Source organism: Puma concolor, chromosome E1 (assembly GCF_028749965.1).
Source record: "Puma concolor isolate L17-30 chromosome E1, mPumCon1.1.hap2, whole genome shotgun sequence".
In the NCBI taxonomy this organism is placed as follows: Eukaryota; Metazoa; Chordata; class Mammalia; order Carnivora; family Felidae; genus Puma; species Puma concolor.
In genome coordinates this window covers 25,986,451-26,008,536 of record NC_141680.1, presented here as the reverse complement: position 1 = coordinate 26,008,536, position 22,086 = coordinate 25,986,451, and the positions used below count along the sequence as shown (strand labels likewise).

The window sequence follows — 22,086 nt, the reverse complement described above, 5'->3', positions numbered from 1 at the left end:
AAAAAGAATGCACAAGTGTTTGTATAGTTGCACTGTTGTATATTTTATGTTAATGGGAAAGAATTGTTAATCAAACATTTGGGAAAAATAATGTCCAGGTGAGGTTTCCATTAGGAATTGTGACCCTTTCTTCTTCCTCCTTCCACACTTAGGGACCATCATATTTATATTGGGCTTATCCTAATAATTCAGAATGATCTCACTTTAAAATCAGATAATTATTCATCGTTCTTATACAATTGACACATAAACTATTGTACTCACATTAGAGATATGAAGATTTGGATGTGGACATCCTAGGGGATGAAAGCACAAATAGGAAGAGGAAGAAGCATTCTGCTAGGGTGTTGGGCTTGGGTGATTGAACTAAGGGTCATCCTACAACTGGGTGTCAACATGGGGCTGTGGGGGCTCACAATGTCTCTGGGATCCAGGTGAGGGCAGTGAAAGGGAAAAGGTCAGGGGCAAGAGCAAGAACAGGGGCAGGGGCAGGAGCAGGGACTGGGGTAGAAGCAGGAGCAAGGCAAGAACAGGACCAAGGGCAGGGGCAGGGGCAGTGGCACCAACGGGGCAGGAGCAAGGCCAGGGGCAGGAACGGTGGGAGGGCTGGGAGCAGAAGCAGGAACAGGGCTAGGGTCAGCCCTTGTTTCTGGAGACTCCCCATTGGTCGCTTTCTCCCTGTGTCCAGAGTGGCCCTCCTGGGAGTTTGGACACATGGGCACCTCTACAAGGTAGACAGAGCATGGATCTGCCAGCCAATCCCCAATCTTATCTGTAGTCTTCTGCAAAGGCACTGAATAGCCGCTGTCCCAGAGGTATCACAGACCTTTCCGGCCATCATCAGGGTCCTTCTGCCTTCTCCCACTGATGCTCATAGATTGATAACTAACCTGTTTACAGCCTGCACCCAGGACATAGTGACATACAACTTCAGGGCTCAGGATGAACCTTGGGGACAAGAGGGAAGACCCAGAACACCCTGTCCCTCTCAGCCAGCCTTGACCTGGGTTGTGAGCATGACCATCTACCAGGCATCTGACCCCTTATCAGACTGCACCTACTCAGGTGGGCTCACCACACATGACCCTTCCTTCCACACATAGACACACACATGGGGAGGGGAAGTGGGGCCGCACAGGTCAGTAAAAGAGGTATCAGGCTTGACTGGCCAGATCTGGGACTCTCTATGTTACCTTTGGGTCTTTCCAAGCTAGAATCCAGAGGCGCCCAGTATGAGACATGACACACTGTCTCCAGGATCGGGAAACAGTGTCACTGTTGGCTCTCCTGAGCTGATAGCCTTGTGACGTGGGCACACATGTTGCTTATGTGCAGGTTTCCAAACAAATAAGCCCAGCAAGACGCTGTCTCCAGAATGTGGGCGCCTGGTTACCAGGTTGTGAATTCTGTTGTGTTCTGTTGTCAAGGAAGTGAGGTCACTGCCTGGGGTCCCCTTACCAGGCTTCTTCCTCATACAAGAACCATGCCCTCAGGCTGCAGAAGGGCTCCACTCCACCCCATACCCCATCCATACAGTGACACCAACACACCTCACCAAAAGCCCCCAGGAGGCCTGGGTGCAGCCAGTGCCTCAACGTTGAGGGCACAGGGCTGGGTTGAGGCCAGGCTCCTGCCCCTGACCATGAGTGTGACCCTGCACAAATCCTGACCTTCTCAGGGTCTCCCTAGTGCCCCACGTTGACCTCCATGCTAGCATGAAGCATGCTTTTGTTTCTCCCTCTCTCTCTCTACCTCACACTCTCTCCCCATCTCAAGCTCTCCAAATAAATTAGGTAAATACACATGGAAATGAACAAAGAAATCAATAAACACATTAAAAACTACATTGAGACAAAAATAGCCTTGATTATGTTTTTACTGAACACTTGGATGGGAATATACTGAGTCTTACTTTATTAATTGCTCACTGTATATGTATTGCACCAGTGACAATATTAAAGGAGCTCAGAAGGGTTAACTAAGTGTACAGATTTTGTTGCATACAGTGTAAACATATGTAATATAGGATTATAAGATATAACTTGATAGTTATGTTCTGAGAAAGTATTATAATTTTTAAAAATTGAATTCCTACTGATGCTCATTTTCTCTCTAGAACAAATGTGAATTGTTTTGTCTAAATTTGTCCCATCAATGAGGAATATTAGAAATGGGATGAGCTGGGATTTCCACCCAAGAAAGGAATATCTTTGTATTCTGAACATATTCCATTTATTCCTCTCCACACTGAAAATTTCACCATTAACTCCATTAGAAAGCAGGACTTTTTCTTTTTTCTTTTTTTTTTTTTTCTGTTATCCCTGTTTTCACAGAGAAGAATATGGTGTGGGATAGGAATCATGTTTGGAAACAAAACATACCGTCTTAAATGGCCCACTTGCCCATGAGGACACACACTAGGCGAGACAGGAGCAAGCTGGAACCACAGAATGTAGAGGTGCCTTTACTCTGAAAGTTGTCTGATGACCCATCCCCATGGAGATGTGATGATGCACCTTTGCTTCCATTCTTATTGTTACTGTGTGAGCTGAGCTGTTGCAGTTTGGTCACTGGTGAGAAGTTCCCCCATGATGGGAAATGTGAATTGTTGTTCTTTAGGTATGTCCTACTCATTTTCTGAATTCTGTTCTTTCAAGTAGGCTATTTGCCACTGAACTTTTTCTCTTGGTGTTCACCTCCACCCCTAATTTGCCAACTGAGTTCTGTGAATGTACTACCTTATTTTGCTGTAAAACTTAAGTTCTGGAGCTGGCTTTCATAAAGATCTTCCTCAATATAGAAAACTGTGCTATTTCTGAATTCCCAGTGTGTACACAGTCTTACTGAGTACACACACAGAGAACACACCCACACTGCTCTCATTGGGTCAGGAGAATCTTGATTCCAGCCCAGCAACAGACATGACAGGGAAGGGAATTGGAGCTCAACTCTTCTGAATGCAGATGTCAAATTCTGAACGTAAATATGAGTAGTCTAAATCACGACATTTTTAGGTGGAAAGAAACTAGGATTTCTTGGGTATTGTCCTGGGCTGGTATGGAAGGGACTTTGAGCTGTCTGTGTGATGCCTGAGGGCAAAGAAGAGAACATGCCATTGGGTGGGTGGAATAAATGTTTGGCAATGTTTGGCAACTTAGTATTGGACTGCCTGATAACAGTCAAAGGAGACCTCAGGTGAGGTCTACAGGCTGGGCACAAGGAGGAGACCCTCTAAAAACAGACAGGAGTCTGAACTCTACACCTACAGTGTCCAGATAGGATAAAGAGACCTAAAAATAAAGACTAGATGTGGGAGAGGAAGGAAGGAGCAAGGAGGTGTTCACTGCAGCCACTGCATCCAAGCCAGTGGCTCTAGGCCAGACCTTATTCCAGGCCCCTTAGGATTTTCCTCAGATCAATAGTAACACTCTGAGCATCATAAACTTAATTCATTCAATCAGCTAGCCCCAGCACAGATGGTAACTTTCCTGTTCATCCCCACAAACTTCTCATCAGGGTTGGTCAGTTGAAGGGAAGCAAATTCTAGTCTGAGTCCTAGTGTGGCAGTTGGTCTGGAATGGCCCAAATATTGAATCATCTTTGGGGCCAAGCAGACCACTGGTCCATGTGAATGTTCAAATAGCTATTGGGAATGCCCTAGGTGAGTGAGCTGACTTTCTGAAAAGCTGGGGGAGGATGGCTAAAGGCACACTTCCCTGGTCTTCCATTGGGTCTTCATTTGGAAAAACTGCACCATATTTTCTGTCACGGACTGAAACAGAGAGGCAGGAGGCTGGGGTAGGATGTAGATTATTTCTGTAGCACAGGCCCCTCCTGCCCAGCACCCACTGTCTCCCACAGAATCTTGGGACAGGAAGATGTCTGTAAGTGAGGACAGTTCCTGGTTCAGAGGTACAAAGCACTTTTTCACAGACCCTGGGCAGGTCTCAGGTGGTCAGCGATCTCTGAACCAGAGATGTAACTACCTTGCTCTCCAGGATACGTCATACATCATGGTGGACACTCCAATCAGGTCACTTCGTGTCCCTAAATTTCTTTGTCAACCAGTGTAAAATATGAGTGACAGCCTCTGCTTGCCCTCCCAACAGTACTGACATGGGGATGATAAGAGTATATAATACATGTATTCTCTGAGCTGTAGAGAATCACTACCATGGGAAGACAAAACAGTGAGCTTCCACCCTCCAACATGGTGCAGCCCTCCAAGTATCCTCTCTGGAGTCAACCGTTATCATGTGTCTAACTCCTTCTGTAGACATGCAGTAACTGAACACTTACAGAGAAATTGTAAAGCACCCAACATTTATTGTTCTCGAGGTTTCACTTGTAGTACATCACTTTTAGCCCCATAAGAGCACATGAATGAGCACAGCATATTAACACATTCACATGTGAGAACAGGAAACTGAGGAACAGAGCCCTCTCTTACCTCTGTCAGGTATGTGTAGATTCTTATTGTGATGTCAACCCTGGCCATCATGTGTGGTGACTGTGCTTTACTGCATTTCTATTAATGTCTCTGCTAAATAACAGGATTGGCCCACCAAACCTGGCTGTGAGCCATTTGAGGTGAAAACCAAAGCTCAACATTTTCCTAAGTCCATTTTTGATGCATGAGATTTGTCAGGCAGCTGGTGAGCAGGGAGAGTGGAAGGATGAACTACAAGAAAAGCATGACAAATTGTTCTATGGTCTTCTTCCATCAAGATGCCAACCTTACTATTTCTCTGCATTGCCCAGGAAATTGCTGTGGAAATGAAGCACAAGATGTGCCACCCAGGACAACAATATCCATAAAGAAAAGAGACTGCTTCTGGTCGCACAGCAGATGGTCGCACAGCAGACCAGACTGCTTCTGGTCACACCATCTTCCTGTAGCAGAGGAAGGTACCGTGGAAATTTACTCATTAAGTTAAGAATAATTTTTTTCATTCATTGTCCTGTACTTTCAGAACAGTATAAAATGTCGAGGCAGGCGTTTCAGTGATTTCAAGGCTAAAAATTTAAATTCCTTAAGTCAATCATAGTACAAAAACTATAGAAATTAAGAAGCATTTCTATATCAATGAAGGATCCATGTTGAATGGTACACAAGTGTCTAGTGTCTGAATGTATGCACATTAGCTACCTTTTGAACAGAGATCAATATAGATCTCCCCATGAAACAGTGTTTTCCGATTTTTCGAAAATAGTACACATGATTGGCAACAGGTTCACTTAACATAAACTTTTAACACATAATACAGCAAGTTCCAATATACCACCCCTCCACTTTCCCCCATTCACAACATCTTACATGAGGGTATTACATATATCACAATTCAGGAAAGAACATACATACTTCTTATGAAGTCAAAACACAGTTTATGTTGAAAGACCTTCTATGTGCTTCAGGATTCTATGCTACTGACAAATGCAGAATTACAAGTATCCCCATTACAGTAACTGACAGAAATTGTGCACCAAATATTCATGGCAGCAGATTTTCCAGTAGACATAGAGACACCACCCAAAATTCCATCAAGTGATGAGAGTATAAATAAAATATGATCCGTGCAGTCAATGGAAAATTATTCAAACATAAAATATCATAAATTTTACCATACGCTAAAAAATGCATGAACTTTGAATAAGTAATACGCTCTTTGAAAGAAGACACACCTGGAAAGACATACAACTATATGAGGAAAGTAGAGTAGACAAATTTGTAGACTCAGAAAGTAGAAGGTAGGATGGCTGCAGCAGTGGAAAGAGAGAGAGAGGTTATTTACAATAGAATGGAAACGCCTTGGAAGTAGATGTTAGTGCTGAGTCCACAGCATTATTCGTGTAAAGAATGCCACCCAGTGTGTACATGTAGAGTCATAGAAGGATCAAATTAATATGTATTTCATCCTGTACAAACCTAATAATGCAGAAGGATAGAAGACAAATTCGCTAGCGGCATATATGCAGGCCTGGAAGCTGAAATGGCCCTTACCAGTGGGCAGGACAAGTCAGCGGACTCCATCACTGAAACACAGTGTGCATTGAGCATTTTCCTATTTGAGACTGATGATTTCACATTGAGTAGAACCCTTTGGCTTGAAATCAAAGGCTCTCTATCTCATTTCCTTCCTGCTCCTCTTTGTCCACCAAGGATATTGGATCATCAGCAGGTCAGGCCTTGCTTGTTCAGGAATCACATGCATGCACTGTGGCTCCATGTCCACTCAAGCAAATCTCCCTGAGTCATTCCTGAGCAGCACAACCAATGTCCTGACAGCTACTCTGTGTCCTCCTAGATGCCAGAGAGGAGCCATCTGACCTTCCTGGAGACAGGGCAGAGTAAGTGGTCCCATCTCTTTCCAAGGTAAGCTCACTTCACTTTCTCTGAGAAATGTTACTTCCTTTATTACCTCTTCAATCCAATGCAGAGAGGTAAATCTGACAATGAAACTTAATGATGAGATATGCAGTTTCCTTGCTTGGGGGGATGCTGAGTGAAAGTCTATTACCCAGTGACAGCAAGTACAAAGGGGCAATAAAACGTGAGAGCCCCTGTTTCAAACTATATGCAAGTGAACACTTTCCTCAGCAGGACATGTTCCTCCTAAAAAGAATGTAGGATTTAATGAGAAGAACGAACTTCACACATCTGGCATAACAAGCTCAAAATCCTTACATGTGTCATCCTTAACTTGGGGATGGGAAATGATTCAAACACTGTACACAGTGTTTTATCTACTGATCTTCACCAAATGAAAGACCTATGCCAAAGTGTATAGGATGGTGTGATCTTCATCGTGTTTTATTTTCTCAACTACAGATCGATGCTGGGGCAAAGGAAAAGTGTTCATATTTAGGAAAATCAGTCTTTGTGGAAAACTCTAAGGGATAAAGTAGGTTGCGTCCTGTGTCTGTGTTCCTCCTGGGAATGATGGTTAAGGTGTACTGAGAGAGATGTCCAGTAAAGCACTATGACCATGTTTGCTTTATGACCCTAAAACTTGCCCTATTATATGGAGAGCCAAGGTCTGAACACAGGAGTCAGTCTCCAGTTGCTCTGGACTACTAATATACACCTAGCACTCAGCCATGGCACCATTAGTCACAAAGGAAAGGAATTTTAGCAATGTGTAGCTGCCTGGAAATGCTAGACTCTACAAGGCCCATTCACCTCCTAAACTTACACAGTGTCCTAAGTAGTCACAGAAGCAGGGCACAGAAGTAGGTGCAGATGATTTGGGCATGTCGTTGTCTCAAATGCACATAAAAGGACCACATTCTTGTGGTCAGCCCAGAGACTCTGGAAAGTGTGACGCTGCATGGAGGACAGTGCAAGTCCACATCTCTCATAGCTGGGGTCATTGCTTACACATAGCCAATAGCAGAAAAGGAAGAGAGACAACTTAGTGTATTTGATAACATTACCATAAGCATTAAAAATGCTCCAATTCTGTGGGCTCTTGGGTGGCACAGTCGGTTCAGCGTCTCTTTATTTCGGTCCAGGTTATGTTGTCAAGTTTCTGGAGATCAAGCCCTACGTCAATCTCTATGCTGACAGCACGAAGCCTGCTTGGGATGCTCTCTCTCATTGTCTCTGCTCTTCCCCATCTCATGCACTTTCTCAAACTAAAGAAATAACCATGAACCCAAAAGGAAAGAAATACCACAAAACTGTAAGCACACACCCATAGGCCATTCTGAAACAGGAACTCAAAGTAAAACTGGGTAGTAAGCTACGTGTCTAGCACTTTTATTTCAAACCTCCTGCATGGCAATGGTAGACATTTTCAGTGCTCATTCCAGGCCTCCCCTCCACAAGGAACTTGTCATTTGTTGGATGGCATGGGCCATGATGGACAGCATTGACTCCCTGGACACACGTACATCTTACAGACCAAAGAAAAGTGGGAGGAGTATACCAAGGGGATCAATAGTGTTTCCTTTCACATGATGGGATGTCAGTATTTTCAAGGCTTCTAGATGTAATAATCTTTATGATAAAATGATTCATGAGGAGATCTAAGAGGATTCTTTTCCTAGGATGAAATACACCTTCACATTTAAAGTTGCATTTCGTCAAGGACAAATTCCAAAGTAGACTTGATGAATACAAAATCCTAGCAAATACACGATGGGGATTCTGGCAGAAGAACAGATTTTCAAAGAGGCAGACAGTGATAAATGGGCTGACCTTCAAACAATCAAGAGAGGCCAGGAAACTCAATCTTGACATGCAAGGCACTTCAGGATTTCCACAACTTTCATTAACTGTCTCAACTCCCTCAGGATTGTCTCTGCTGGAAAGACAAACCCCCTGTAGCCCATTTCTTTCCTGCTCCTTTTCTGTGCCATCCTTTGTCCCCCTAGAGAATTCCTAGCTGCAGCACAGTCCATAATTACTCTTCACCCACATGCACACGCTTGCCTCATGTTCAATCAATAAAACCTCTCACTAGTTCCTGAGCTGCCCCACCAGTGTCTTGATGGTTGCTCTGATTCCTCCTAGCTGCCCCTGAAGACCTGATGCAAAAGCTTCCCAGCACAAAGATGGAGGAAGTACCCATAACTCTTCCTGAGGTAAAGATATTTTCTGTACCTGAAAGAGCACGATTGCTTTACTTCAATTTCAAGGGAATTAAGATATGAACATCTGTGCTTGGCCATCCGTGAGGTTATATCCAATTTATTACTGCTGAAGTTTTTTCCTGTAATTCTGTCACCAACTGATATGATTTTCCCAAGGGAAAAAAGTAATAATTACACCACCAGTGAGAAATTGTATGGTAGTCAGCATTTGTCAGGAGATCATTTCCTCTGTGGAAAAGAATTTTGTATGTGCTGATTAAACTGACTTGGGAGATGTGACCTTGAAAACGGAAGCCTTTTCACAGGTCACCTTTGTATGATTGTTTGAAGTCATTGACTCAAAACCTGCATCCTGACTAACTGCTAACATCAAGAAGAGAACAAAATCCATGTGTAAACTCTGCACAGGATGATGTGAACCTCATATTCTTGCCTTTTCTGTAATTACAGGGTGAGGCCACAGTAAAGGTTCATGGTATATATTCTGGAATTGGAAACTTCTTGAGAAAAACTCTTGATGACTCTGAGGGTGAGGCTTTCTCATCTGTTTTGGTCTGGAGAGCATCCCTGATTTCTGGGTTCCTGTTGGGAGTGGCAGAGGGGGTTTTGTGAGGAAAATGGATTGTATGGTAAAACAAAACCCTTGTTCTACAGGTATGGACAGCACGTAGACCATTTATTTAGCTGGTGTGGTTTTTGTGTATGAGGGTGGTGGATGTTTCTCTGTGATGTGTGTGTGTGTGTGTATGTGTGTGTGGAGTGAGTGTTTCTTCAGAAGATATGTGCTACTCACACACAACAGTTCAGGTGACCAATTTCTAGGACTCTAAGTCAGGGTCAGTGCCCACTGCCTACAACAGTACATTCTTCCCTCAGGACAGCTGCACCTGAAAGTTTGTTTGGTATTCCCTTTCTGCAGGTGGAAATAAAGGAGAAATAAATAGCCCAATATCTTTCACACTTAACAGCATCTCTCATATGAGGTCTAGGCAGCGAAGAATCAGGAAGATTTCTAGTCAATTTCATAATAGTATCAGAAGCCTTAGGATGTACTCAAACCTTGAAGTGCACACTGAAAGGACCATGGTAAACAGGAACCCAGAGCAAACTCTGGTAGTGAGAAATGTTCCCACCACCCTGGTTGCATATGTCCTGCACAGTCAGAGCAAACACATTGTCTTGAAAATGTCCACAATGCAGGAATATTTCCTGAACTTCAAACAGGCATTAGGGTCATTGGAATCCATTAGCAAAAAATAGCATGCATCTCACTGTTTCCAATATTTCCCATTGATTTTATTCCCTGCAGTGAAAATTCACAGGCCTTGTTTCCATTTGCTTCCCTGCTCCTTTCCTTTACCTTCCTTTTTCTACCAAGGTTGACCCAGCAGCAAGTCACTTGATACTCAGGAATCACCGGTCTCCATATACTTGTGTCAATGACTCCATGAAAGCAAAAACCAGGGAACAATTCCTGAGCACTCCCACTGGCGTCCTGAAACTATGTGCATATCTTCTTAGGTTCCATCAGTGACCTGAATGATGGAATTTCCATGGAGAACAGAGACGGAGATTCCACATCGACTTTGGAGGTAAGCTTGACTTTCCTTGTGTAAGAATTAAGGTTATTTTCTTTCTCCTTAAAAAGAATTAAGGCATATAACTCTAAGTGTGTGCACACTGACTGGTATATACCAGTTAGTCAAAAGTGACAATGTCCAGTGACAGGCCATTACCAACACATACATGATTACAAAAGTGTTGCAAAATAGCAGAATCAGTTACTGTCTGCAGGATCCTGAGCTTTTCACGAGCATCCAAATTACATTCTTGGATATCATTTTTCCTAACCAACTTGTGGAGTGCATGGATGGCCCAGTCTGTTAAATGCCCGAACTTGGTTCACGTCATGATTTCATGGTGCAAGAAGCCAATCCCTGCATCGGGGTGTGTCCTCAAACTCAAAGCCTGGAGCCTGCTTTGGATTTTGTGTATCCCCGTGTGTCACCCCCCATCCTGACCACACTCTGTGTGTCTCTCCCTCTGAAAAATCAAAAAGCATTAAAAAAAAATTAAAAAGGACTTGAAACACACATCCTGTAGGAATATATGATACCTTTGTGACTATATTTGCTCTGCTCTTGCTTTGGAGTTCCCTGGCCTCTATCACTCTTTCCCATGTGGTTTGTTCCTGTCACTAACATAACAAAAGAGATGTGCAAAAAAACACAGCATGATATGTTCCTCATAGTGCTTTCTTTTCTGACATTGCAGAGCACCCTGTGGGAATGTGAATGGGGAAAGTATTTTGCAGTGCCTACCTATGTGAGAAGAAATCTGGAATATGAGAAAGGTGGGGCTGTTTTGCAGGCTTATTGTGCAGGGCCACCCTGATTCTACCTCCTTTTGGAAAGAGAATAAGGGACATGGCTTTATGTAGGGGTTTCCCAGGAAAAGAATGATGGTCACATTGGAGTGTCCCTGGCATCACAGTAATGTCATTAGGTGGTGTGAGTTTGTGTGCAGGGAAGTAGGTGTGTCTACATGTGAATCCATGTGCTGTAACTCTCATTTTGTGTGTGTGTGTGTGTGTGTGTTTGTGCGTGTGTGTGTGTGTAGTTTGTGTTTCTTCCCGAAACACCTGCAGCCTCCAGAGCCATAAGAAATAAATTTCTTTGGTCTATTTTGTTAGAGCAGCCCAAGTGGATGGAGACACCACCCAAACTGATGTTGACAAGTTTAACAAGATGAGATGAAGAATGTTAATGTAAAATAGAATTACAATAAATATATTGACCTCAATTTCAGGGTTTTTTTTTAACGTTTTATTTTTGAGAGGGAGACAGACAGATAGACAGAGCATGAACACAGGAAGGGCAGAGAGGGAGGGAGACACAGAATCTGAAGCATGCTCCAGGCCCCGCACAGAACCTAACTGGGTGATCTCACAAACCGCGAGATCATGACCTGAGCCAAGGTCAAACGCTCAAATGACTGAACCACCCAGGCGCCCCATTTAGAGTTTTCAAAAAATATAAATTACAGTATACATCTCCACAACTGTTGTGAGAATTTGTGGGTTACCAGGAGCCCTTGTCAAAAGATTTTAATGTCACTGAAAACTCAATGTGAATCTCTTGGCTTATCTTATTTGCATATGACAAGGTCCACAGGAGGTTTGTGATAGAGCCAGTCAGATCGCATCTATAGAAGAGAGTGTCCTGAATGTTCAAGTAAGACACAATGGGGAAGACATAGGAGGCAAGCCAAGGGCTTCATGACAAAATATGCTTACTGATGAACTCATTCTTTCTTAGTAGTGCACCAACAACCCAGCCCACTTAATTAAAGCAGCTCTAGAATCAATCTCTGGCAACAGGATCATAGGAAAGTACAACACAAACACCACACAAATAGACACCAAAATGATCTCGCAGACCTCACAAAGATGCAGTACCTCATGAAACCTATTAAATGGACAAGGAATCTGGCAGTTCAGCCATAATAATGACCCAATAGGTGCTCAAAGGAAATGGTAGGGAGAAAAAAGACCGAGAGAAGCTAAAAGAGGGCAGTGAAGGTAGAGGGTTCGTTACTAGAGCAACTGATTCTGGAAATATATATACATATATATGTACATATACATATATATGTGTATATATGTATGTATATACATATATATGTGTGTGTGCATGTGTGTGTGTATGTATGTAAAAGTAAGACAGTACCTAGAGGCGCAATCAAGACATAGGCAATCAGAATCCTAGAAGTGTCCGCTGATGAACATAAAATTGCCCAGATTCTTCTAGTGTCTTCGGAATAGTTGTTTTACGTTGTTTTCAAGACATGGAATTGTTCCTTCCAAGGGCTGATTTGGATTGCAGAAATCTCATCCAAAGTACAGTTGTGGAGGAACTGAAGGGAAGGATGAGGTGTGCCTGGAACCCTGCTCACCTCCTGCTGTGAACTCTCAGCTGGGTCTAGAGGGGAAGGTGGGATTGTATCCTTTAGATCTGCCCTTGCCTCAATCCTGGGATCCTTGTGCGCCTCCTCCAAGAGGCCACGAGGGGTGCCATGGTCCTGCTCTCAGACCCACAATGTAGAAGCAGGCACCCAATGTTCAGTGCGTGGAGATTTTGCAGGCAGGTGTCATCCTGAATGCCCAGGGCTTCCTGACTTTTGGTCACCCTTCCCCCAACATTGGCCTAAGACCTGTCATGCCTAGGCTTGCAGGGGAAGGGTCGGGGGACAGGTGGCCATGAATGTTGCACTCTCCAGGATCTGATCAAACAGGGAGAAAGATTAGTGCTTCTCTTGCTGGTGGAAAGTTTTCCCTCATCTTCCCCTCAGGCTGACACAGCCTTTCCTGTGTTGGCCTGTGTAAAAGAAGGCTTCAAGGCAGAGCCAAGCAAACCTAGATTAGCAGAGTACCTGTGCCTGCCCAAATGGAGCTGGTGGCCATGAGCAGATACACCTGCGCTGGAACAGACTGTCTTCTCCCTCAGCCCACAGTGCTGTTGGCCTGTGCATGTTCTTCCCACCTGAGTTTTCATTTGCGAGATTACCTCCACTAAGCACACTCTGGCTATCTGCAAAGAGCTCCTTATCTGCTTGGTGAACTCACACTTCACGGACTTTGAGGTCCTCTTATGCTGTGCTGGCTTGGCATCTATGTAAGAGCCTCCAGGCCTTCAAACCTAGAGGCTGCACTGAATTCTTGCTTCTATAAATTATTATTATTATTATTTTTACTATTGCTGGAAGTGTCTCATCTGTGTCTCCTACAAAAGGAAATTTTTGGCCCTCAAAAAAGTGGAGTGGGAGAGGGGCTCTCATCCTCAGCTTCTTTTCCTCCCACAGGAACATCCTCTATAATTCCATCTACCCCAACATTCCCTGATTCTGGGGATTCTTTACTTTTCAACTGTGTCTCCCCAAGACTAAGCCCAGCTCCCTCAACACCAGTCAAATACATGTCTTGTGGTTCTGGAGAGTCAGAAGCACAGAAATTTTCCAAGAGAAAAGGAAGAGCAGGACATGTGGGGTCAAGGAGTCACCCTGCAGAATCTGGATCTAGATTTCCCAGGTCATTCTAGGTTGATATTTGAGGTCAAACTTGATCAAAAGAAAACCCAAGAAGATCTTTGGTCTAGGTCATTCCTACATGTGATAAATTGTGCTATGAAATGATCAACCATGTGACAAGTCACAGGTCAGTCACACCTGGCTGGCTCCATTGATGGAGCATGTGACTCTTGGTCTTGGGGTCAGTGAGTTCAAGCAACACATTGGGCATAGAGCTAACTTAAAAAAAAGTAAATTCACAGATCATTCTTCACAAGGGGGAAGTGGATTGTGAGTGTCAGTTCCGGAATATACACAAAACTGAGTTAGATTCTGGAAATGCCCAGGTAGGATAAGCTGCTGAGGCTGATGACTGAGTGAGACCCACATTAGTCAGCTTGGGCTCCCTTCACAGAATACTACATCTTATATGGATTTAAGAGACAGGTGTTTTCTCTCAATTCTGGAGGCTAGAAATCTAAGATCAATACCGGAAGTTCTCAGCAATTCAGGTTTGAGTGAGAGCTCTATTCCTGTCCTCACAGAGACTGTGTGAGATTTCTGTCCTCACAGAGTCCTGTCCTCTTTGCCCTGTGGTCTCACATGTCCTTTTCTGGGTGCTTGTGCTCGGGTGGGAGGTGGGGAGCTCAAGATCACTGTTTCAGGGACATTAAACCTATTGGATCAAGGGCCCCATGCCCTTAACTTCATTTAACCTTATATCTTCTGTAAAGGCCTTTCTGCAAATACAGTCACACTGGGCATTAGAGTTCAACGTATGAATTTTAACAGAACACAGTCAATCCATACACACTCCTTCAGCCCTGGCCCCCCTTAAAACTGCTTGCAGCACACAGCTCTGATCCCTGAGAACCTTTGAAGCACAGGGTCCTCAGATTCATCTCACCACAGATTTTCTCCTTGTCTCTCCCCAATTCAAATGCCTCAACACTGGTACGTGCATGGTCTTTCTTTCTCTTTTCCCTTTCATTCAGTTATGTTCTGGTAAGTGTATACACGTAATACTGAAATATGTTGAAAATGACAATCTCTCCTCATAATTTCTGCAGCACCAAGCACAGAGATGAATGTATTGCTTCCTTCAAGAAGGACAAGCCCCGCCAGTCACTCACGGTCTCTCTGAACTGGCCACACTGCTGATCTTATGTAGATTTTTTGGGAAGTGTGGAGTTCTGGAAATGGTGAATGTCAGGGACATAAATGAGCTGGTGTCAGCTGCTGACAGGTTGGCACTCAAAAGCAGTAGACTAAGATGTGATAACATACTGATTTACAGTAATGCGGAGACTGCATTGATTGACATGCTTTAGAAATGTGTTCACTGATGGGGGTAGCTATGGTAGAGCTTCCCACAAATGTCCACATGATCACCACATGAATTTGGGAATATGCTACTTTACATGGCATAGAGACTTTGTAGATGTGATTGGATTAAGGAACTTGATCTGAGGAGATTAGCCTGGAGGGGCCAATATAATCACAAGGGTCCATGGAAGTGAAAGAGGGAGAGTCAGTGTCAAGATAACGTATTTTGAGAGTAACTGATCAGCCATGGCCAGCTTTGGAGATGGAACGGGCTCTGAGCTGACAATGTGGGCATCTTCTAGAAGCTGGAAGGGACAACAAACAGATTCTTCCATGGAGCCTCCAGAAAGAAACGCAGCCCTGCTGCCTTGTTGACTTTAGTGCAGCGAGCCTCATTGTGGACTTTTCATGTTCAGACCATAAGAATAAGTTGGTGTAGTTTTAAGAAACTAAAACTGGTAATCTGTTACAATAGGAATAGGAGACTCCTACAGTGGTCATTGACAGATACAGATGATTGAAAAATGAACCGAGTCCCTGAGAACTTTCCCAGGCTTTGGACATTTCAGCACAGTCTGTGTCGTCCTGCTCCTGAATTCACAGCCACTCTTCCCTGTTGACTAAAAGCGCTTGATGAAGAGGAAAATCTCCTGAGATCTAAGGTCATATCTCAGAACACATGTGTCCCAAGCTCACCAGACCTTGAGTCACATCTCACAGGAAATTGGCAGGAGGAAGAACTCCTTGGTCTTGCCTGGTACCTGCAAGGCACACCGCCAGGGCTGGGACATTTTTGGATGGGGACTGCTGTGACATCTATGGTTGTACAAAAGCCAACAGATACCATAAGCAATTCACATGAAGGGCCTCGCTCATACTTCCTGCCACTCCCAGCCTTTACGTACACTAGAGCTAAACACAGACCAATGAAATAAGAACAAATGGACCAGAGGCCCACTTGGAACACTGAACTATAGGACAGAGAAACCTGAGGGCAGGAGGGGAAGGCAGAAACAACGTGCACAGAAAGTGGCTTCTGTGATCACACAAAGAGGCTACCTGAGAGCTGTTCTAGACATTGGACATTTGAGCATAGTCTGTTTCCATCCTGAGTCTGTAAAACGAAGCCACAGTCCCATGTTCACAAGTATCCCATGATCTAGGGACAATTCTCGTGTGATATAATGCCAAATCTTGCAAGATCTCACTGTTACTCTCAGGAGATTTGGGGCCAAATCTCCCAGGAACTCAGCAGGAGTGGGAACTCCCTAGCTAAGTCTGCTTTGTGCATGGCAGGGACATTCATGGATTGGGGAAACCTAGGAGCACCTCGGGTCCCACAAATGTCTTCAAACTCCTCCATCAAAATGCCATAAAGTGTCTCACTAGTAGTCCCCATCCCTCCCAGCATTCTAGGAGCAGTGGGGGTAACAAGGACCACTGACCTAGGAGAGAATGGCTGTGAGAAGAAAAGCTAGGAAAAACAAAACAACAACAACAACAACAACAACAACAAGATAAAAGGGGCCAGCCAGATGCCTGAGGCTGCATGCTCCCCATGCATTCTTTTGGCTTCTGTAATCTTGTTTGCCTCCTGCCTCCACCAACTATCCATGTAGCACCACTGATAAGGACCCCTCTATTTTTCCATTGTCTCTCAACTGCCTAGCATCACAGCCATATAAGGAGGTGAATGCCAAGGTATGGGGCTCAGCCTTTGGAGGTGACTGTGCTGGGGTGTCATGGGTGCACAATAAACAGTGTTTCTGATTCCCTGAGTTCTGTGGCTTGTCTCTTTCTGGGCAGAGTATTTGCTGTAACAGCTGGACTTCATATTGTTCATGCTAAATAAGAGGTGATACAAAAAGGAGGTCAGGAGGCACAGAGAGAAAGAAAGTGCCACCTCTTCTGAACACACAGGCAGCCCGCCATTGCACTTCCCAGAGTGCGGGAACTTCAGGGTATTCAGTGTTTCTCCTGCCGCCAGAGAACACAGCCACCTTGTCCCTGTTGACAAGTCTCCTGTGATCTAGGGGCAGATCTCATGAGATCTATGGCCAAATTTGGCAAGATCTCTTCCAACCTCCTGGGAACTTGGCAGGAGCGGGAACTAGGTAGCATAACCTCTTTTGTGCAGGATAAAATAGTAGAGTTGTGATATGCCTGGGTTGGGGACACCTTGGAAAACCTGTGGTCCCACAATAGACCCTGCCATGTCACCAGCACCAAGACACAAGGGGTCGTGCTCATATTTCCTGTCTGTCTCGGCATCCTAGATGTGGTGGGTGAAACACCTGGCCACAGAAACAGGGGCTGCTGGACCAGACTAGCCCGTTATTCCCAGTAAAGTAGAGGCACAAGACACAGGAGAGAAGGAGGAGTGGGGTGAAGCACAGTGCACAGAAATTGACTCCTATGAACACAGAAAAAGTATCGCTGAGCGCTGTCCTAGGCCATGGACACTTAGTGCAGTCTGTGTTCATTGTGACTCGAAAAGATGCAGCCACCTCTGCTCTGTTGACCAATCTTATGAGATCTCCAGACCAAATCTCATGAGATGTCAGGCCAAATATAGCCAGAAGGAGGCAGGCATGAGAACTCATTAGTGTAGTCACCTTTATGAAGTGTAAATAGGCAGGTTGGGACACTCCTGGTTTGTGGACTGCTACCAACACCCAGGGTCCCACAAACAATCCAAGGCCACCACCAAAAGGATATGAGGTCCCTGGCTCATACTTTCGAACTCGTCCAGCATTCTAAGAGCAGTGGGGGTAAGAACCACCACTAAAATAGGGAAGACTTGGCCTGGTGGCCCTTTATTTCTGTGGAGCTAGAGGGGATTGAAACGGGAGGTGAGGAGGCATAGGGGAAAGGAAAGTGCACAGGATCTGGCTACTCTGAACACACAATAAGCCCTCATTGATTCTCCTGGGCTATGGAACCTTCAGGGCAGTCTGTGTTTCTTCTAATCTCAGAGCAAACGACCAACTCTGTCCTGTTGATAGATGTCATGAAATCTAGGGGCAAATCTCGTGAGATTTTAGGTCAAATATGTAGAGATCTTGGGCCAAATCTTACAGGAAGTTGCGGCAGCCACAATTTCCTTGCCTAGCCCGGTTTGTGCAGGGGAACTAGGGAGGGTTGTAATATTCCTGGACTTGGGACACCTAGGAAAACATGGGGTCCCACAATAGCCCCCTCCATGTCACCAGCACCAAGAGACAAGGGGGCTCCTTTGAACTTCCTCTGTCTCTCAGCATTCTCACTACCCAGAGATCATGACCTGAACAGAAACAAAGAGTGGGGTGCTTAAGTGTAAGTGAACATAGATATATGTAATTCTTTCAATTTAACTGGCTAACTGGGCTGGAGTTGCAATATTTACACTATACTTACAGTCAAGTGGTTTATAAGAGTTTTTGTACTTGAAAACAATTTTAAGAGGCACTTAATTGATTTCTCAACTACCAATCGTTTAATTCATACTGTCATATATCTTAATGTAATTTCTTTAAAAGTTTTTAATGTTTATTTATTTTTGAGACAGAGGGAGACAAAGCGTGAGTGGGGGAGGGGCAGAGAGAGAGGGAGACACAGAATCTGAAACAGGCTCCACGCTCTGAGATATCAGCACAGAGCCCAATGTGGGGCTCGAACCCACAAACCATGAGATCATGATCTGAGATGAAGTCGGACGCTCAACCCACTAAGCCACCCAGGCGCCCTGATACTGTCATATATCTTAATAATATATGTCTGTAAGCTCACTAATTCTTATTTTTAACTTACTTTTTTACTAATTCTTCTAATTAAAAGTCAATGATAATTCACTTAAAATATTCATATATATTCATTAAACGTCATATTCATTAATATGTATAAATCACACACAAACACACACATAGATTTTTACTCTTCTTATTTCCTTCATAAATGTGTACTGGAGGGAGAAAATTTTCCTTCAGCTCAGGAATTACCTTTTGTATATTTTGTGGTGCATATCTAGGGAAGCATTTTCTATGTTTTGTGGGACATAGTTTCTCACAGATCATTACTTAAAAACCCTTGCCTTTAAAACAAGGAATGAGTATAAAGGCAGATATTTTAGGCACTCTAGACCTGGCTGATAACATGCTCCCATGTGCATTTCTTTGTTCCCTTTCCCCTTTATCACCCCTTGTGCCATTGGTTGTGGAAGTACCTGATATCCTCAGGAGGGAGATGGGACAAATGGAGGAACGCTGGGTTCCTGGATGACCACATGAAGAAGTTTAGTCTCCAATCTAAACACGCACCCAGCACTGTCATGTGAGGGAATCTATGGGGACAAGCTATTGAAATTTGGCGCGTTCTCTGGTAATTCAGCATAACTAAATATACCCACAAAATGTTAACCTTCAAGATAACTTAGAAATCAGTCTAGTTCCATTAAAATTGGCTGTTTCAGTCAGTAGGGCATGAGACTCTTGATCTTGGAGTGTGATTTTACACCCCAAGATAGGAGTGTAGTAGACTGAAAAAACATAAAATAAAATAAGTATTGAAAAATTACCCAAGTAAATCAGGCTATAATGACTGGGCTGCTAAATGGTGGGATGGATCCCCTGGGAATGAACATCTGAGCATTCAGATAGTGCCAGTGCTGGTAAGGCAGTCAGGCCTTCCCTCTAGGAGCTCAAGATCTAGACAGGAAGATGGAAAGGACATGAAACAAAAATGTGAATGACATGAGCAATGACTCCATAGAAAAAAATCAAGGTGCTAAACAGGGTCCTGAGCTCCACCAGGTGAGGGTCTGACAAGTCTGTGCTGAGGAAACATTAATACCTCCTGCAGCAGTGCAAGAATGAGTCAGCCCTGCACAAATCCGAGTATATGTAGCCTGGCAGAAGGCACAGTGGTGCAGACCCTCGGAGGCAGAGGTCGGTGTTGTCAGGGTGGACATGTGAAAGGATACCAGGGAGACCGGAAAGAGCTGGGGAGGAGAGCAGAGAGGGAGGGTGAGGAGGGCCAGGGCCTGGGGCAGGAGGACATTTTCAGTACTCTGCTCTAGTGCTGTGTGACAATATTCCCTCATCCTAATGGCTTCCCCATAAACTTACCATCTCACAGGCCCAGAGGACCAGGAATTCAGCAGTGCTCACCTGAGGGCTCTTGCCAGAGCCTCTCAGGACATTGGGGCTGCTATCATCACTGAGACAGAACCTGCTTCACTCAACCCCTGAGCTCACTTGAGGGTGGTGGCAAGCTTCAGTCCACATTGAATGCCTTAGTTCTTCCCTGTATGTTGTTGTGTCTCAGGGCTAGGCTGTGTGTACTGTCTGTGTCATTACTCAACACAGGGGTTGTTCCCCAGTGTGAGGATCTGAGAGACAACACAGAGAGTGACAGTGAGCACGTGGCTGTGTCATGGACATTTTATCACCAAAACTTGGGTGGTTTGGGGGGTCACATTGCCATCTTCTTTGGAACAGAAATCAAACACTAAGTCCATACCACACTCCAGGGAGGAAATTACACAAGGATGTGTTTACAGGATGTGGGGATCCCAGGGAGCCACTGAAGGGAGGAGAAAGTGAAGACCTTGCCAGGGTCAGTGCCTTGCCCAGAACCAAAGACTGGTAAAAAGTCCGAACCAGGCATGAACCCAACTCCATGTCCTCAAAATGGGGTCCTTGACTTGACCCAGGTTTTCTGAGGGGGCTCTGGAAAAGGTTGTGTTACTGTAACTGTGTGCAGACATGGATGTGGCGTGGGGGTGAGACTGAAGAGGAGTGTAACAGGAGGCATTCCAGCATGTTCTTCCCTGAGGAGCACTCCAGGCTATGGCAACCCACTGAGTACAACCCTGTCCCCACTGTACCCAGTGGAATGGGAGGGAATGGCTCATGGCACAGAACTAATAAAGTCTAGGTAAATTGAGTTCTGCCCTACTAGACCACAACTGCAATCCCATCTGTAGGGATTGATTTAGAAATTAGAGAACCTAAGCTCTTAAGAAATTTTTGGCCATCCTTCCCTAGGTGGGGATGTTATCTTCTGGAGCTCCAGAAAATGAGCACTGGTAAACACACATACACGCGCACACACACACACTTGCACACACACATGTACGCACACACGTATGCACACTTGGGATCAGAGGAGCAGCAGAGTCAGAGGAGGTAAGAAGTTGAAGTAAATGTGGTTGGATAAATTTCCAATGGGTGACACCACTCCTCCAATTTCACTGGTATCATCCCACATATGCCTGAGGACATCCTGAGGAAGTACATGCTAGAATTATCTCCATTGGGCAGAAAAGACATGGACCATACCTGAGAAGCACAATCGCGAATCTGGGACCAGAAAGAGGTAAGAATGAAGAGTTATGTCTCAACCCAGATATGTCTCACAGCTGGGACCCTGGCTGTCCCCATACCTTTCCAGGGGGCTATGGAGAGGGGTGCATTGGTGTAACTGTGGACCGATGTGACAGTTCATGGAGAAAGGGGTGAGCAGTCAGCAAATAGAGAACTATTTGCATAGGTGTTATCCCAGGAGGGGACTCAGGAGGTGGATCATAGGCAATGCCATCACTTTGCTTACAATAGGCCACAGGAGAGCTTGGGACTCCTGTAACCTGGCACCCATGTTCTAGTAAGGTCCCATACCAGGCTCACTTGTGTGCAGACACAGAGAGTTTGGGATGTTCTCTTGTTGTTTTCCCAGGTACCGGGGCTCTGGATACCAGAAACCCCAGTGTGCAGTATCATTTGGATGTTGGAGAGGGTTACTTAACCCACGCTGGTGGTGTCTCAGGATGTTTTCCAGGAGGTCACATAAGGTAACACAGAGCACCTAGAGCATGGCAGGTCAGGTCAGGTCAGGTCACAGCTCTGAGCCATTTCTGGGCACCCCTATCCCCTCGTGTTCAGTTCCAGGGAAGGGGGACATGTGAGGCGCTCCTCTCCTGAACTGGAGGAGGTTGGATGGCAGTGGACGACCTGGTGGACCCATCATGGCCATGCAGATGTCATGCTGGGAAGGAGGGAAAAGGGATCTCTGAGATGCCTCTAACTGATTACAGGTTTAATCCAAGGCCCTCAAACCACATTGCTT

The 22,086-nt window shown here is 44.8% G+C and overlaps 2 long non-coding RNA genes across 2 annotated transcripts in view; both read right to left on the bottom strand.

Moving 5' to 3' along the window:
* Nucleotides 1-1,294, bottom strand: part of LOC147574214 (uncharacterized) — a 273,689-nt gene extending 272,395 nt beyond the window's left edge. Inside the window, exon 1 of the long non-coding RNA XR_015244022.1 lies at nucleotides 1,194-1,294. This is a non-coding gene — a long non-coding RNA (uncharacterized LOC147574214). The remainder of the gene's footprint in view (nucleotides 1-1,193) is intronic.
* The window catches only part of LOC147574211 (uncharacterized), a 483,035-nt gene that overhangs the window by 274,590 nt on the left and 186,359 nt on the right, over nucleotides 1-22,086 (bottom strand). The gene's annotated exons all lie outside the window — the stretch shown is intronic.